Raw genomic sequence first — 19,578 nt, 5'->3', positions numbered from 1 at the left:
GTTTTATGCTCATCAGGAATCGGAGGCCTTCGGGAGTGCATGGAGCCCACAGGAAGAATGAGTTCCACTCAAACGGGTTCTATACAAGTTAAAAATGGGAAAGATGAGGAAGAAAATGTTTAATTAAAACAGTGAATAGGGCCGTGAGTGTGGAGGGGCACAACCCCCATACACTGATCCAGGAAGAGGCTGGCTTTGAGCTCCTGATTAACGAGTTGATTTTTGATCCTTCCAGAAGTTTAAATTCGGTCCTGGGAGAGTGTTCTGAGAAGACCGAGGGAGAGGGGCACGCGGTTCGATTCTTTGAGGCTTTGGGAAAACAAAACCCATTACGCCTCAAGGAAACCTGCTTGTGACATTTCAGCTTCCATTCAACAACACGACCGTGCATGGCCCAGCGTCCCTTTGTGCTACGTGAGTAAACACGCAGTGGCCAAGCGTCAGCAGCCCAAGTACGTGCTTGGATTGTGCTTCTGTGGGTGCGGTGAAGAAGAAGCACGGCCTGTCGCAATCTCAGAGGCTGATTTGAGTCCAGGCAGTGGGATTGAATCAAATGCTGATTTAACAAGGTGCTTTAGGAAGGCCCTTGACAACAGGAATAGCATTGCAGATGCAAAAATGATGTCATCAGGATTCATGATGTTTTTGATGGGGTGTGCGTGTGTGTGTGAAATTGACTTAGCTTATTAGGTCATAGATGGAAACATTTTCAGCTTCTCGTCTCCCATGGCAGTTTCTCCACATTACTGAGTGGGAAAAGACTTGCCACAATCCCCCTCTTCCTGTTTGTCTTGGAGGCCAGTGGGGTCTCCCAGGAGCTATATTCTGATCAAGGCTCTGATCCAACCAGGGAGAAAAGGGAAGACCAGGAGCATGAGCCTGAAACTCTAACAGGAAATGTCTTCTAGAAGGCAGAGGAACAGGCAGATGCTTAGAGATGAGAAGCCTCCTTGTCTGTACGCTTTTCTGCTCCTTTGAATTGATACTGGGCTCTGAAGGCTCATCTTTGACCTCCCTCTCCTACCCCTTCCCTGAAGACTTCTGAGCCATCTGTCTAGAGACTCCACCTTTGTTGAGCATCTACTGCATGCCAGGCACAGCCAGCGCCCATCCCTGTCATTGTGCCCCTTCCTTAGCCCCTCAGATCTACCCTGAACACCCACCCAAGCTCTCCTAAGTCCTCAGTGATGACCAGCTTCCAATTTGCTGTCCTTGCATGTGTGGCTGGTGTCACCGGACAGCTTGGGAGGGAGAAGCCTTTGCCATAGGAACCAGCACAATCCCATGTTTATCCTGCACCAACCACCAGAGTGTGTGCAGATTTCAGGAGACGTCTCGCAGCGGCACTTGCAGTTGCTGAGAAATGTCTTGAACAAAGGAGAAATATATGGATGTATTTATTTTTGCTGTGCAAAAGTATCAATGTTTCCCTCCAAATATTCAACCTGTTTACTTTTTTACTTTTTAAATTTAAGGACAGAATATACCACATCAGTTGCTGTTAGGTACGCTGCAAATCTCAAATGGGGGGAGTAGAAAAAAGACACATCCCTGTTTTTGCTCCTGATTTCACAACGTTCGCACGACCTTTCTTGCTGTCAGACATCTTGTGAATTCAATGAAATATAAACATCTTGATAATAGTTAATTTGGTTGGGAACTAACTTGAATGTACAAAATGCCCATTGTTTTTCCAATTTAAGAAATGCAGCCTATTATGTACAGTAATAATAGGAACTGAGCAGCAGATGTTCATTGCTGGTTTGAGAATTGAGACCCTGCCGCCACAGTCTACAAAAGACGCTGGGCCAGAACAGCGCCGTCACAGCCAGGGTACGCAGGGCCCTTTTCACTGGGTATTGCATTTACTTGGACCACAACAGACGGAGTGACCCTAACTTCAAGAACAGGCTGTGAGAACAAAGAAAGAAACAGAAGCTTGCCAAGGAGAGAGCTGAGCTTTGCAAGTGACCTAACCTTAAAGTTGCTCAGAAATCTTTGAAGAAATACAGCTCAGAGGAGAGTTACTAGCTCAAGGTGAGTGTGAGAAGGGTGTGGAGCATCTGATGACAGGGAGTGCTCGGTGTGGACAGTTACTGCAAGTGTCCAGTGGTCCAGATGCTCCTGAGTAAGCTCCCAACAATTATCAGAAAATTGTAAGCACTCAGAGCTTGGCTACAGATGTGGAATGATAAACAAATGCCAACATAATAAAATCTCAGTTAAAAATATTAGTGAAATAGGCCAGGCACGGTGACTCACACCTGTAATCCCAGCACTTTGGGAGGCTGAGGCGGGCGGATCACCTGAGGTCAGGAGTTTAAGATCAGCCTGGCCAACATGGCGAAACCCTGTCTCTACTAAAAATACAAAAATTAGCTGGGTGTGGTGACCAATGCCTGTAATCCCAGCTACTCGCGAGGCTGAGGCAGGAGAATCACTTGAACCCGGGAGGTGGAAGTTGCAGTAAGCCGAAACCACATCACTGCACTTTAGCCTGGACGACAGAGCAAGACTCTGTCTCAAAAAAAAAAAAAAAAAAAAAAAAAAATTGAAATACTTGACTCAGAATTTGAGTAGCTCTGGGGAAATAAGGGCAAATATGTTTGTTCTGGACTGTCCCGCACCGAAATCTATCAAAGGCAATGTTTAATTTGTGTAGATCCATTTGTTTGTTTTATTTCTTTCTCCCAGTGAAAAGTATATTTTGATAGCAAGCTTTTCATTTTATAAGTACACTATGAATTACCCAAAATATCATGGATTTCATTTCTTCCCCAAAACATGCAATTAAAATGCACATATAATATAATATCACTTATGTTAAAAATACCCAGTGCTCAGTTTTGAAAAATAGGCAAAAAAGTGTAGGAGAAAGCTAAAGAATGCACATTTTTAAAGCTAGTACATTTTGCTATGAATCAGAAAATTGGATGGAAACTTGAATGTGTTTGTAAAAACTGAGCATTAAAATCTTTGAGTGATAAAAAAAAAAAAAAAATTGAGACAATCTTAGCTCCGTTCCCGGTAAGCATAGAATGACCTTCGAATGTTCTTTTCTGGGACCAGACTGACCTCAGCCGAAATCTCAAGAAACCTCATTTGACTCCTCTACTCATTAGTAGAGTAAGTCTGGGCAAGTGGCAGTTCTGTGTGGCTTCCCTTACAGCAGGGCAATAATAGTAATAAAATACTCACCAGAGAACTGCTGAGAGGATTAAAGGAGTTATTGCATGTAGTATTCTTTGCACATTGGAAACACATAGCAAATTTCCCATTCATTAGCTCTGAGACCTTTGGGCAAGTCATTTAACCTAACTGCGTTTCCAGTCTCTCCAATTCTAAATTCTCTTTCCAAACAGCCTTCAAAGATTATAGAGAATCGTAATTAGCATATCAAGTACCAGCCTAATTCATGCCAACTCCTGCTGTCCCTGCAATCATGAGGTTTCTATGCAAATGTCGAAGTCCCTGAATGAAGCCACCCCACTCAACTAAGAAAACAGTGTCTCTGGTCTTGTTGACACTCTACATTTCCTTAGCAAATCCCTGTGCATGGAGAACACAGAGGTACACTTCTCAGCAGTCCCAAAGGAACCAATGAGGTTGACACAATGCAGTTTGAATGTCCAGTGTTTTCCTTTGCTTTCTGTGATGGGAACCGAAATGACCCTACACGTGAGTAGCATCTCACCTTTCTGTAAGATGTGCGTGTTCTTTGGGAGTAAGGCAGTAGAAACTAATTCTTCTATTTGAATGGATCATTGCAACTAGCCACCAGAGCCATTTAAAGCTTTTTTTTTTTTTTTTGAGGTAGAGTTTTGTTGCTTTTACCCAGGCTGGAGTGCAATGGCGTGATCTCAGCTCATTGCAGCCTCCAACCTCCACCTCCCAGGTTCAAGTGATTCTCCTGCCTCAGCCTCCTGAGTAGCTGGGATTACAGGCAAGTATCACCACACCCAGCTAATTTTGAATTTTTAGTAGAGACGGGGTTTCATCATGTTGGCCAGGCTGGTCTCGAACCCCTGACCTCAGGTGAGCCACCCACGCTGGCCTCCCAAAGTGCTGGGATTATAGGCGTGAGCTGCCGTGCCAGGACCATTTAAAACTTTTTTAAACTGAAAGGGAATTTTAAAACTCCTGAAATCACCATTAAGATGTGTGTATGTGTGTGTGCGTGCAAGGCCAAAGGGAATCTACAGTCAGGAAGGGCTCATTCCCTGGGTTTTAGGATCTGCTAGCCATCTCCCCTTGCCACCCAAACATCTGCACCAGCCCTAGTTAAAGCTCATTCATCCAGCAAATATATTTTGCCAAACACAGAGAATACAAAGATGACTAATCATTGGTTTGGCGCTCAAAGAGTCTCATTAAGGAGCCAGTCTAGAAGCAAGGATAACATTGCTGTATTGGGGAGTTGGAGCTGCCCTGGGGCACAGAGGAAAGAGAAAGCAGTTTTCCCCTGAGGAAGGCGGGAGGGGCTGGTGAGGAATGATCTAGTAAGGAGTGGCCATTTTTTCCTTCTCAAAATGTGTGTTCCTCCAATAATGAGGACTTCTTCCCTGCTCCTCATCCTAAAGAAAAGATGCTAGCTCTTGCCATCTGTCAAGTGTTCAGGCCTCCTGTCTGGGGACAGGACATTGTCCCCAAGCTAAATGTATCAGTAGGAGATTGGCTGGGCTAACAACTGTAAGCAAATCTGAGTCCTGCTGACTTGCTCGGGCACGTTCCCTGTGAGGAGTGCTCATGTTCACCTCCTCATTAACCTCCTTCTGGACGGGGAACCAGGCCAGTCAACAGTGTAGGGTTATCACAAGGCCAGTGGAGCCGCAGTTGGGCCTGTTGTCTGAACAAAGCTCCACAGTTCACAGTGGAAACAGCGGGAGGCTTTTCACTGGGTCACTGTCTAAGCCCCTCTCAAGGGAATCATTTATTTATTGAAGGGAGGCCACTTTGAGCCAAGAAGAATATGGAAAACCGGCACGTGGATATGTCCCCACAGGGTTAACAAAAAATGCGTGCTGGGTTCTGCACAGAAATATAGTTATAATCAGCATCAGGCAGGCTGCACTCTGGCCCACTGCCTTGTTGCTGAAAGTCATGGAGCCCTGGACCCTGACCATTGGCCTCCCTCTTGTTTCTGAGATTTCTGACATTAGTGTCAGAAGACTGCCTAAGAATTAATTTGCCTCCCCATTGTTCTTATAGACAGGATTGCTGACATTAGAAGTATAAGGACTTTGTTTAACGATTGCTTAAGATGTTTTTCAGACCCTGAATTCCACCATCCAGCTTGAAGACCCCGCAGAGGAACGGATCAGCCTGAAAACACAGCTTCTTCCTCTCCCTGCCCCACAACTTCACCCTGCGCTCTCCCACCACCGAGCTCCACGTCTCGGCCCACTCCAAACCCGTAAAAACTCTGGCCCCAAACTCCTTGGGGAGATGGATTTAAGGTTCCCTCCCATCTCCTTGTTCAGTGACCCTATGATTCAACCTCTTTATCTGCTGCAACCTGGTTGTCTTAGCAGATTGATGTGCTGTGTGCATCACACAAGGAGCCTGTTCTTGTTACATCCTTTACTCCTGCACCACCCAACCCAAGCCCAGTCTTTAGAGGAATCCAGCAAGCACTATATGAGCTGCAGCGTCCTGAGCGCAGAGGTTCTTAAATGTCATGCATGTCGGCATCACCTGGATCTCACACGGCTGGGTCCTACCTACAGAGTTTCCTATTCAGTAGGTCGATTGTGACCGGAGACTTTGCATTTCTAGCAAGTTCCCAGGTAAGACCACTGCTGAGGAGAACATTGAGACATTTGCTGCCTCAGAGCTTGCCTCATTGTCCTTGCCTGAGCAAACTTTCAGACAATTTGTATATGAGATTAGTACAATCTCGCATTCAAAGGAAAAGTCCCCTGTTAGAATAACACAATTTCTGGCTGGGCATGGTGGCTCATGCCTGTCATCTCGGCACTTTCGGAGACCAAGACAGGTGGATCACCTGAGGTCAGGAGTTCAAGACCAGCCTGACCAACGTGGTGAAACCGCATCTCTACTAAAAATACAAAAATTAGCCAGACGTGGTAGTGGGCACCTGTAATCCCAGCTACTTGGGAAGCTGAGGCAGGAGAATCACTTGAGCCTGGGAGATAGGTTGCGGTGAGCCGAGATTGTGCCATTGCACTCCAGCCTGGGTGACAGAGTGAGACTCAGTCTCAAAAAAAAAAAAAAAAAAAATACAATTTCCTCTTGGCGGGGACATTTTACAGGAAAAAAAAAAAAAGGTTATCAGATGATCATGAAGGGGCCAGATACAACCCGAAAAGGATGTTCGATTAAAGGTCACCTTTGTCTTGCTTGACTGGGTGAGTAACAGGTTTCCTAGAATAAGTCTTAACCCTATTAAAGTTTAATATTAAATTGCCTTAATTTTTCAAAATCAAAAATGTTGATTTCTTGTGCCGAACTTTTGCATGGTAAAAGAAAAATGAAAAGAAAAAATTTTAAGTAAAAAAAAGTCAATTTCTTCCCAGAAGTTTGGGGATTACATTGCACAAATTAGATTCTATCCCTAGATTAGATTTGGGACATACACTTTTCACTTTTTTACACCAAGAACACAAGCTCACTTGAGTCAACATTAAGTAAAAGATGGTTTTATGAAGGATACAATAGTTACTCCCTCAGGCCTCTGAGAAATGAAACAGCATGCAGCCACATCATGCTGGAAAATCAGAGACCTCTGTCTTCTCTGCACTGCGGAGTTCCTTGTGTCTGCTTCTCTCCGCAAGTGATGTAGCCTGGCCCACTCATGGCTTCTCTCACCTCCTGTAATTTATCTGCACATGGCTTTGGTCTGCTGCAATAATAGCTCAAGCTATGACCATATATGACACTGCAGTTCTGTTGCCTGCAGCACATCAGCTCCTTTTCTCAGGACCTGTGTTCCAAAGCTCCTGAGAGAGAAAATCCAACTGACTGAGCCTGGGCCAGGTGTCTGCCCCCAGCCCAACTGGTGGACGAAGGGGTTAGAGTGGATGGGAAGCAATGACAGCTGTGTGTCCCTCGACTTTTGTCTTACTGTGTTATGTAGGACCATGTGTAAGACACCCGGCACATTGTAAGACAGATACTGGACACTTGATGAAGATTAGGTTCTAATCCCAGCTACGCGGGAGGCTGAGGCAGGAGAATCGCTTGAACCTCGCAGGTGGAGTTTGCAGTGAGCTGAGATCATGCCACTGCACTCCAATGTGGGCGACAGAGCGAGACTCTGTCTCAAAAAAAAAAAAAAAGTTTCTTCTTCAGCTCATTCTTCTTCCATCAGGAGTTTAGGGAATCAAGTCGCGGGTTCTGGTCCACTGTGTCTAGCAGCATAGCACAGTCTGCCGAGGATGCTCTTCTGAACTGAGAGGCTGCACGGCCAGCACAGTCTCTGCCGCACAGAGCAGGTGGGACCTCAGGGCTGCAAGCCCAGGACACCAGGGAGTAGTGACACACTTCTCCTTCACATGCATCAGAAGTGTAACCATTTGGTCAAAGATTTCTTTTTTACAGAAAAAGTGACAGAAAAATTACAGATGTGTAAAATTGCACCTTGATCTCAAGGGTCTAAACCGTGCCGTTAACTGTAATCCAAATGCTGCTTGAATATGTGGATTTATTCACTTCAGGGAGATTTATTTCCTTTCCTCGTCTCCCCTCTACTTTCTTCCCCTCTTTATTTCTGGTTTTGTTTTGTTTTTCAAGACAGAGTCTCACTTCATCACCCAGGCTGTAGTGCAGTGGTGCAATCTCGGCTTACTGCAACCTCTGCCTCCCGAGTTCAAGCGATTATCGTGCCTCAGCCTCCCTAGAATTACAGGTGTCCCCTAACATGCCCAGCGAATTTTTAGTAGAGACGGGGATTCGCCATGTTGGTCAGGCTGGTCTCAAACTCCTGACCTCAAGTGATCTGCCGGCCTTGGCCTCCCAAAGTGCTGGGATTACGTAAGTGGGCCACCGCGCTGCCTCCCACCCTTTTTTTTTTTTTTTTTTGAGACAGAATTTCACGCTTGTTGCCCAGACTGGAATGCAATGGCACCATCTCGACTCACTGCAGCCTCTGCCTCCTGGGTTGAAGCGATTCTCCTGCCTCAGCCTCCTGAATAGCTGGGATTACAGGCATGCACCACCATACCCAACTAATTTTTGCATTTTTAGTAGAGACAGGTTTTCACCATGTTGGTCGGGCTTGTCTTGAACTCCTGACCTCAGGTGATCCACCCACCTCGGCCTCCCAAAGTGCTGGGATTACAGGCATGAGCCACCACGCCTGAACTTTTTTTTTTTTTTTTAGAGACTTGGGCTTACTCTGTAGTACAGGCTGGAGTGCAGATCGTAGCTCCCTGTAACTTCGAACCTGGATTCAGGCGATCCTCCTGCCTTAGTCTCCTTAGTAGCTGGGACTACAGGTTCACACCACCACACCCAGCTAATTTTTATATTTTTTGTAGAGATGCAGTCTTGCTATGTGGCCCAGGTTGGTCTCAAACTCCTGGCCTCAAGCAACCCTCCCACTTCAGCCTCCCAAAGTGCTGGGTTTACAGACTGTGCCTGGCCTATTTGTTTTTAAATGTTAATTTTATCAACATTTCTAGGACTTTCTGTCAATAGAAGTCGCATTTTCATTGGCTGCATTTTTGACTCAACACAATGTTATGCTGAAAGACAAGATAGGAACTGGGTGCCACCATCAAAGGTCACCCTCTGCGTGGACTTGTAGCCCCTCACTTTGAGTCTTCAGTAAGACAGTGTCAACCAGGGCTTCAGAGCACCTGCAAGTTCAGATGCGCACCCTTGACTTCACTGTGGCGGGGGCCAGTCTCTGTGGGAAGAAGCTACCAGTTCTACTTTCATTTCAAAGCACTTACCTTTCTACCTAGAGTACAATAAGCCATATATTGGTTTAGCATTTGTTATTTCCCAAAGCTCAAAAAGAAAATACAGGCAGGCACAGTGGCTCACATCTCTAATCCCAGCACTTTGGGATGCCGGGGCAGGAGGATTGTTTGAACCCAGGAGCTGAACACCAGCCTGGGTAACACAGAGAGATCCCTGCCTTTACAAAAAAAAAGAAAATTAGCTGAGTGTGGAAGCACGTGCTTGTAGTCTTAGCTTACGTGGGGGACTGAGGTGGGAGGATCACTTGAGCCCCGGAGGTTGAGTGATCACACCACTGCACTCTAGCCTGGGTGACAGAGTGAGACCCCATCTCGAAACAAACAAACAAACAAACAAAAAACAAAAAAACTTCTTCCTCAGGTTTTTGGGTTTTTTGTTTTGTTTTGCTTTGAGACAGAGTCTTGCTCTGTTGCCCAGGCTGGAGTGCAATGACACGATCTCGGCTCACGGCAAGCTCCGCCTCCCAAGCTCAAACGATTCTCCTGCCTCAGTCTCCCAAGTAGCTGGCATTACAGGCACCCACCACCACGCCCAGCTAATTTTTGTATTTTTTGTAGAAATAGGGTTTCGCCATGTTGGCCAGGCTGGTCTCGAGCTCCCGACCTCAGGTAATCCACCCGCCTCAGTCTCCCAAAGTGCTGGGATTACAGGCGTGAGCCACCTCGCCCAGCCCTTCCTCAGTTTTTTTTAGCTATGAGTACAGTACTGTTATTTGCTATATATCAGGTCAGCCATTGATGAATTAGGCACTGTAAGAAGGAACATATTGAAACATCCCCTTTGGGAATTCTGACTACTGTTTTTAATCATTTTCAGGTCAGGAAGAAAGAAAATCCTGAAGATAAATTTCACTGTGTTTATACTTCCTTGGTAGTTTCCTACATTTTCACCAGTGATTCCCAAAAGAATTTAGACAAGGAAACTTCAAAGAGAAAAGTTCTAACTAAAAAGTCATACTTTCTCTTTCAGATTAAGTATAGTTTTTCAAATTGTTTGACCAAATTATGGAAAAGAATATTTATCACTAGTTAGAGTTAAACATGTGTGCACTTTCTGTAACCTCCTCTCCTTATTTTTCAGTTCTCATATATTTTGGGAAGAAAATAGTTTATCCAGAATTATTCTCTATTATATTTTGTTTCTCTGCTTTGAACCATCACCTAAAGCTATTCATAGAGTCTTCTGAACTTAAAGGTAATTTTCATGTTGGAAATATGGGGCAGTGGTTCTCAAACGTTTTTGTGCGTCAGAATCACCCAGAGGTTTGTCTAAACACAGATTGCAGGGGCCATTGCCAGAGTTTCTGCCTCAGCAGGTCCAGGAAGAACTCGCATTTCTAACAAGATCTCAGATGCTGGTCCAGGAACAGTCCTTTGAGAACCACTGGTTTAGACAGAGAGAAAGTAGCAGCTAAATTGGCCTTCGTTCCTCAACTCCTGCCTCACTACCTGTCCCTTTCCTGAGTCCCTTTCACCCTTCTAAGATTCGGCTTTGTGGGTCTCTGGAGAGGGTGAGCAGAAGCCTCAAGTCAGATATCTTAATACAGAACATGGCAGGATGCGATGGCTGTCACCTGTAATCACAGTGCTTTGGGAAGTCAGGATGCTAGGATCACTTGAGCTCAGGCGTTCAAGACCAGCCTGGGCAATAGAGTGAGACCCTGTCTCTAGGGAAAACATAGAGAGAGAGAGATAAACAAATCTCATAGGTAACCTCACCTTTCAATGATTTACAAACACTCTCATTCAATTATAGAAAAAAATATAAAAATATTTTGTTCATCATAAAGTGTCCCTTAGATAGGTTTCATCTTTCAAAATCCTCACTGCAAGTTTCCTGGTCTCTGTGCAATTTTCTTTTCACTACACCTTGCTCTCTCTCATTTATTTATAAAAACAAGTTAAGTCTTACTTTAAGCGGTTCTCTCTTCTAAGCGTTGGGAAATTCCTAAAGAAGAAGTAAAGTATTCACTGTCAAGCCCCACGGACTGTGCCACTTAAGGGCACGTAACTCCAGGTGCAAATTTCAAGGAGGGATGAAAACTAGAGGTTTGGCCTCCAGAATTGAGATACTTTTTATAAATTTCTGCTTACATTTTATAAAAAGAAAATGGCAGTTGTGCAAATGAAGGACTAAAGAATTTCGTAAGTCAATTTTTTTCCTAACTAAATGAAGTTTGGTCAACCATCAATTTAAGGAAACATTTCACACTCTATTAGCTGGAGGGCCTGGTAAGACATTTTTCATTTATAAAGGAAAAAGTGTACTCTTCTTAACCTTATTAAAGTTGAGAACTTTAACACCTTTTAGATTAAAATGTAACCACCCAAAGATGAGACAGTTAATTAACCAGTGAAAATGTGCAGCATTACAAATTTCCTTAGCTCAGAAATGAAAGAACAGTGCGAGTAGGGTTATCTTTTCTGCTATGGATTACAAACACATACAAGAAAAGTCAGTTGAGGAATACACCAGTAAAAATGCCTTTACTTAGTCTGCGTATATGAAAAAAAGACAAAAATTCATAATTTATTTTACTTTATATTTATGTATTTAGAGACAGAGTCTCACTCTGTTGCCCAGGCTAGAGTGCAGTGGTGCAATCTTAGCTGACTGCAACCTCCACATCCCAGGTTCAAGCGATTCTCCTGCCTCAGTCACCTGACTAGCTGGGATTACAGGCACGTGCCCCCACGCCCAGCTAATTTTTTGTATTTTTAGTAGAGACAGGGTTTTGCCATATTGGCCAGGCTGGTCTTGAAGTCCTGACCACAAGTGATCCACCAGCCTGGCCTCTCAAACTCCTGGGATTACAGGCATGAGCCACCATGCCCAGCTCTTTATTTATGTATTTATTTTTATTTGTTTATATATTTTTTGAGACGGAGTCTCGCTCAGTCACCCAGGCTGGAGTGCAGTGATGTGAACTGAGCTCACTGCAAGCTCCGCCTCCCAGGTTCATGCCATTCTCCTGCTTCAGCCTCCACAGTAGCTGGGACTACAGGCGCCCGCCACCATGCCCGGCTAATCTTTTTTGTATTTTTTAGTAGAGACAGGTTTCACCATGTTAGCCAGGATGTTCTCGATCTCCTGACCTCATGATCTGCCCACCTCAGCCTTCCGAAGTGCTGGGATTACAGGCGTGAGCCACCACGTCCGGCCCATAATTTATTTTTAAATTAAAAAGAGAGAGCAAAAATTCTCCCTAGAGACTTGCTTGCGCTCCAGGGTGACAATGACAATGTCCCTGGAGAGGAGAGTCACTAGGCCGCCGGCAGCCCCTTCGGAGGTTGGGGGTCTCCTAGGCTCAGGGCTCTTCAGCTGTGCACAGATCCCCTGTCTGTGCAGCCTCCCCAATGCCTGCCTCCACGGAGTCCCCATCGGATTGGGAGGGTAAAAGGAGCTGATTCAAAATAAGTTGTCGGCATCCATACGGATCATGGACAAATCTATGGATTTGTCCAAATCATACCGGACAAATCTATGGAAAGGTAGCAAGTCAGCCTGGCAGCTCCCACTGCTGCGGTTTAGGACCTGCTTGACTGCTCATCACTCTTTTGTAAAACCCCTTTTCACTTATTTTGCCAATTTTCTACATTTTATATCTGTGGCAATTCCTTATATATTGTGCATATAAGCCCTTCATTATTTAAATGTAACGCAGTATGCATGTGTTTGCAGATAGTAAGCAGAACAGTTTTAAAGTGCATAATATTTAGAAATAAAAGTATATAAGCCATAAGTGTACAACTTGATGAATTATCACAAAGTGCACACACCCAAGTACTCACCAATCAATGGAGCATCACTAGCACCCCAGAAGCCTCCTCGTGCCTCTACTAGAGTAGCCACTGTCCTGACTTCCAGCGCCATAGGTTAGGTTTGCCTGTCTTGACCTTTACAGAAATGAAATAGTTTAGAGGTTTTTTCTTTTGTGTCTTGTTTTGCTCAATATTATGTTTATGAGTTTCATACACACATATTGTTTATCATCGCTGTATAGAGTTCTATCACAACTGCCACAATTTATCCATTCCACTGTTCACGGTGCTTTCAATTATTTGCATTTGGACGATATTAATAATGCTGCCCCAATAAATATAGACAACTATTGTCAATTTAAAAATGCTACTGTGGGACCGGGTGTTGTGGCTCACGCCTGTAATCCCACCACTCTGGGATGCCAAGGCGGGTGGATCACCTGAAGTCAGGAGTTCAAGACCAGCCTGACCAATGTGTCAAAACGCTGTCTCTACTAAAAATACAAAAATTAGCTGGGCACTGTGGTGCACGTCTGTAGTCCCAGCAACTTAGGAGGCTGAGACAGGAGAATCACTGAGACAGGAGAATCACTTGAACCCAGGAGGCAGAGATTGCAGTGAGCCAAGATCATGCCATTGCACTCCAGCCTGGGTGACAACGGGAGACTCCATCTAAAAAAAATAATAAAAAAATGCTGATGCACGTGCACATGCAGTTCTGTTGGCTATAATTTTAGTAGATAATACAAAAGAAGTTTTCCAAAATGATGTCTGTACCGCAATCTACTCCCATCAAATTGTATGAGAGTTACTATCCTCCAACATATGGAATTATTCTTCTAGATAAATTGTAAAACCAGCCTCAGTTCCAATAAATACACACATACACACAAAATATACATACGTTTAGAATTTGCACTGAACATACTGATGATCTCTCTCTCTGCCTTTCTCTGTAATATTAACACAGTATTTGTTTTCTAAAACATTTAAATTCCTACCTAGGTTTAGAAGGAGAGATGTTCTTAAAATTTTCTGTTCTTATAGAGCAGTTGTTTTTAATTATTAGGTTCATGGACCCTTTTCAGAATAAAACATATAGACTTTCTCCTCTATAAAATGCATGTATGCACAAATGCCCATAGAATTCTACCTGAGCAAGCACGGAGACTCAGAAGCCCATGTATTTAGAGACTCCAGATTAAGGACTCTGTCATGAGGCACAGGCCTGAGCAGATTCCTCTCGAGGGGTCTTCCAGGACTGTTTCCAGCTTTTTTTTTTTTTTTGAAACGGCGTCTCGTTCTGTCGCCCAGGCTGGAGTGCAGTGGCAAGATCTCAGCTCACTGCAAGCTCCGCCTCCCAGGTTTACGCCATTCTCCTGCCTCAGCCTCCCGAGTAGCTGGAACTACAGGCGCCGCCACCTCGCCTGGCTAATTTTTTGTATTTTGTAGTGGAGACGGGGTTTCACCGTGTCAGCCAGGATGGTCTTGATTCCTGACCTCGTGATCCGCCCGTCTCGGCCTCCCAAAGTGCTGGGATTACAGGCGTGAGCCACCGCACCTGGCCTGTTTCCTGCTTTTGAATCTCCTCCCTTATTTTCAATGGAGGAAAGTCCCAACTTCTGACCTTTTAAGAGTCTCATTTCAAGGAGCGGAGGGTCAGCTGCGGCATGCTGTGGTTCCAAGCGTTTGGAGGGCGTCTGAGCTGAGCTCATTCCCTGGCAACATCTCACTGCCCCTCCTCCCTTGCCCAGGAGCCTCTGCTCTGCTCGCACAGCTGCTGTTGCCTGTGGTGCCGACTCACACGTATCAGTCGTGGCTACCCACCCTCCAGCCACTGGCTCAGTCTCTCCCATCTCAGCACTTCCAAGAAGGAACTATCATCCCCCAATTTCCACATTTCCAGGGGACAAAATAGAATTGGCTGGAAGTCCTGAGCCAGCGGGTGGGTCGGGTGGTGCAGAGTCCCATGGGTCCGGCGCCCTGGCTGCCCGTTAGAATCACCCAGAATACAGATGTCTAGCCCCCACGCCGTCAGATTAGATCAGTGTCTTGGGGCAGGGGCCAAATGTTGGTGTATTTTAAGTTTTCTCGGGTAACTCCTCCGATGCTCGGGGAATGTTGTATAGGCCAAGGGCTACAGACAGGCAAACAACATAAAAATGTTTTCTCCAAATGTATAGGAGAGCCATCTTTATGTGAAAAAGTATAAGGGGATGGAAGACGTTTCTGCAAAACTTAGAAAAGATTGCTCTGCAGTGCCCTGTTAAGTTCAGAGTACCTGGAGCAAGTAGGCCATCTCCACATTCCGTCCAAACTCCCCTCTAGCCAGCAGCCAGAGCCAAACCTGAGGTCCTCATCCTCGCACTGGCTGATTTAATTTCTTCTCTTAGTGTTGCCCCAGGCGCGGTGGCTCACGCTTGTAATCCCAGCACTTTGGGAGGCTGAGGTGGCAGATCACTTGAGGTCAGGAGTTTGAGACCAGCCTGGCCAACATAGCAAAACCCTGTCTCTACTAAAAATACAAAATTGAACCAGGCGTGCTGGCAGGTGCCTGTAATCCCAGCTACTCGGAGGCTGAATCAGGAGAATTGCTTGAACCTGGAGGCAGAGGTTGCCGTGAGCCGAAATCATGCCACTCTGTACTCCAGCCTGGGTGACAGAGCAAGACGTCTTCTCAAAACAAAAAACAAAAACAAAAAACCTTAGTGTTTGTTTTTTTTTGTCATTAAAATAATGCATACTCAACAGAAAGCAACTTTTACAATATACATTACTCCATATAATTTTAAGTAACTAAAGAAACTAAAAATCTGCCTAAAGAAACATGATTGTTAACCATAGTCATCTTCAATTTTTCTCTATTCGACTCGCTTTTTTCCCACATGTAGTAATTATCACATTATGTTAATTAAGTTTTCTGCTTTTCCCCTTAAATTCTCACATAGGTGATTTGACTGGCTACTATATAGCTTGAAAATATTGTTTTAAATTGTGCTTAAATTTTAAATGCATATGCCCATGATACCATCACCACAAATAAGGTAATAGAGATATCCATCCCCTCCAAAATTTCTTTTGTCTTCTCTTCTTTCTTTTCTCCTTTACTCTTTTCTTCTTTCTTCCTTCCTATTTCTTTTGGTGAGAATACTTAGCATGAGATCTACCTCTCTCAATAAGTTTTTGAGTGCACAACACCATATTGTTAACTATAATGACTAGGTTTTTTCGTATTTTCTTTCTTTTCTTCCATTTTCTTTTTTTTTTTTTGAGACGGAGTCTAGCTCTGTCGCCCAGGCTGGAGTGCGGTGGCCGGATCTCAGCTCACTGCAAGCTCCGCCTCCCAGGTTCACGCCATTCTCCTGCCTCCGCCTCCCGAGTAGCTGGGACTACAGGCGCCCGCCTCGTCGCCCGGCTAGTTTTTTGTATTTTTAGTAGAGACGGGGTTTCACCGTATTAGCCAGGATGGTCTCGATCTCCTGATCTTGTGATCCGCCCGTCTCGGCCTCCCAAAGTGCTGGGATTACAGGCTTGAGCCACCGCGCCCGGCCTTCTTCCATTTTCTTAGCACTGCATTGCACTACACTACTTGCTTCTGTCTCTTACTAGTGTGAGCTTTTGGGCAACTTATTAACCCTCTCTGTGCCTCAGTGCCTGAGTTCTTCCATTGTAAAATGGGGATAATAATGGTATCTATCTGTTTCCATTTTATGTGTATATTTGATTTGACAAGCAATTATATAGCATTCAGGATCAGGACCCTGCGGTAGACACAATGAATATCAGTGCATTTAATCCCAAAAGGGCTGTGAAAACTGTGAAAGTTGTCAGAATCAATATGGAGTCACTTGTGTTAAAAATCCTGGCAAACAGAGCCAGGGAAGGCCACAGAGGAAGGGTTTTCATGCCTAAAGACCTGATAACAAAAACTATCACAAAAAACTCTGCAAAAACCACAACCTTGCACAAAGGTCACTGTAACCTTACCAAAAAAAAAAAAAAAAAAATTATTCTGTGAGGACATCTACCCAGGAACTGCCTGTTCAAACTTGGGCTGGCACTACTCTGGTTATTGGTCCTAGTAGCCAAGGAAAATCATCTCAAAACAATTATGTAATCCTCCTCATTTTCCCTTGAAAAACATTTGTCTTTCTTCACCTCCCTGAATCCACACATTGTTTACCCAAGGCATGCATATTCCCATCACAATACCTATTCCCAAATAAACACCATTTTCAAGACAGCTTCTCTCTCTGTTATTTATGTTGACATAATGGTGTCAGAAGTGGGACAGAAGTGAGCTCACCTGGGGTGAGTCAGCAGCCCCTGGAATTGAATGTGGTACCAGCTGAGCCCTTTGTGTTCTCCACTTTCATGAGCTGCTCTTTCTGTCTTGGTGAATCTCCTCTTGGATCCTTGGACTACTTCTGTTTGATGGGTTCTTTTTGACCTCATTCAGGATCTGATTTTATTATAAGGCCTCCTTTCACAGAGAAACTTGGGTCCCTCTTGGGAATATAAAAGGTTGTTTTTGTCTTTGTTTGTTGGCGAGCCCTTTCTGGTATAAGGGCAATGTCTGTCTGGTTTAAGTACTCTGCTTTCTACAGCATTTACATTCTGTCTGTGAGGCATGTCTTTCGGGTGACTTCACGTCTGGTTCTGTGGACCTAGTTTAATACTTTGTTTCATCTGCACAGGTGGGCTAAAATTTTTGTGAGCACTCTGATTTTGGTTTCATTTTGGTTTGGTTGGTTTGGGTTACACATGTCTGGAAATGAATTGACTCTTTTTTCCCTTGCTTGTTTCTGAACATCTTCTGAGAACAAAAATAAGCATTCTTTCTTATGTATGTATTTATTGATGAGACATGGTCTTGCTATGTCACCCAGGCTGGACTGGAACTCCTGGGCTCAGGTGATCCTCCTGCCTCAGCCTTTCCAGTTGCTGGGCCTGTAGTTGTGACCTACCATGCTTGGTTCAAAAATAAACATTTTAAATGGTGGGCATGAGATGGCTAATTAAAATCCACTAGGGTGGTTGCTGCCATCTAGGATACTGATCCAAACTCCTTGATAGGATTTTCTTTCCTCTCAAGAGATTAACAATAAATGAAATGGGTTCCTCAAACATTAAGGAATGCCAACTTTCTAGGACTCCAGCTGGCTACAAGGCTTTCCTTGTGCATGTTTTTAAGTCAGTGGCCATCATGGGGCTCATTCAAGTTCCCCAAGCTTGTTTTTCCCTTAGAACTGAATTTAAGAACTGCAGCCGACTGTAGAGTCAACATGTAGAGACTTCTAAGTTCTCTCCCTCTCCCTCTATTTTTTTTTCTGTCTTCTTTGAATCTGCTAACTTTTTTGCTGGTGTTGAGATAATTTCCCTGCTTATGGCATTCCAGCCAAATTTCTTTTTTAATGTCTTAAAGGGCTTTCAAATTAATGGCTTTACAAATTACAACAGCTGTATGGTAACCAACAAACTAGATACCTTTTGGAAATGTTAATTTAGGTTTGCCTGACTCGCAATTGCTTAGAGTGAATAGTTAAGGCCGGGTGCGGTGGCTCAAGCCTGTAATCCCAGCACTTTGGGAGGCCGAGGCGGGCGGATCACGAGGTCAGGAGATCGAGACCATCCTGGCTAACACGGTGAAACCCCGTCTCTACTAAAAATACAAAAAACTAGCCAGGTGCGGTGGCGGGCGCCTGTGGTCCCAGCTACTCGGAGGCTGAGGCGGGAGAATGGCAGGAACCCGGGAGGCGGAGCTTGCAGTGAGCCGAGATCGCGCCACTGCACTCCAGCCTGGGAGACACAGCGAGACTCCTTCTCAAAAAAAAAAAAAAAGAGTGAATAGTTAATTGAAGGATTGATACTCTAAAATAAAATAACTAGATAAATGTTTTTAAAAGTTGGGCTGTCTTAGATCAAACGGGTCAAAATCTTGGGTTCAGAGCAATAGCATAAGCTATCTTTGTCCAGCATACAAATTGATGGCGTGATCTCAGCTCACTGCAACCTCCACCTCCCAAGTTCAAGTGATTCTTCTGCCTCAGCCTGCCGAGTAGCTGGGATTACAGGCGTGTGCTACCATGCCCAGCTGATTTTTGTATTTTTAGTAGAGACAGGGTTTCACCATGTTGGTCAGGCTGGTCTCAAACTCCTGACCTCAGGTGATCGACCCGCCTCAGCCTCCCAAAGTGCTGGGATTACAGGTGTGAGCCATGGCATCCAGCCAAGTAATATTTCATTGTATGTATAGACCACATTTTGCTTCTCCGTTATCTGTTGATGGACATTTGTGTTGTTTCTGGGTTTTGACTTTTATGAATAATGCTGCTCTGAACATCCAAGTACAAGTGTGTATGTGATATATGTCTTTGTTTCTCTTGAATATACATCCAATAGAGCAGAAGTGGCTGAGTCATGTGGTGAGTCATGTGCTGGGTCATATGGCAAAATGTGTAACTTTTTGAAGTGAGGCCGAATAGGATCTGGAGGCAAGGAACCGAAGGGTGATTCACCCTGACTTCCTAGAACTAAATCAAAAGAAAAATCCCGACTTTCCACGCCGAAGTAACACAGGGACCAGAGGCTACTCCCTTTGCAAACCCCCACCTTCTCTGCCAGGCGGATGGAAAATTGAAAGTACCTCTAGTTGGTTGCTTTCTGCAACCAGACGTTTGCACAGGAAGGTAACTTTGTAACTTCAGACTCTGATTGTGGGCTAAGTCTTCATTTGCATAGGAGTGCATCTTTGTAACCTCACGTTAGCTTCGGATTGGTTGCTTTGCGCACCTAATCAGACTGATTGCAGGCCACCACTTCATTTACATGCGGTGAACACCAAGTGGCCAACGGGAATCCTCTAGAGGGT

General features: G+C 44.6%; 1 pseudogene; it reads left to right on the top strand.

The window, feature by feature from the left end:
• Positions 1-389: 389 nt before the first annotated feature.
• Positions 390-2,192, top strand: LOC117063819 (annotated as a pseudogene).
• Positions 2,193-19,578: the final 17,386 nt, after the last annotated feature.

This window comes from Trachypithecus francoisi, unplaced genomic scaffold, assembly GCF_009764315.1.
Source record: "Trachypithecus francoisi isolate TF-2019V2 unplaced genomic scaffold, Tfra_2.0 Lachesis_group19, whole genome shotgun sequence".
Lineage (NCBI taxonomy): Eukaryota > Metazoa > Chordata > Mammalia > Primates > Cercopithecidae > Trachypithecus > Trachypithecus francoisi.
This window is presented reverse-complemented; position numbering and strand designations above follow the sequence as displayed.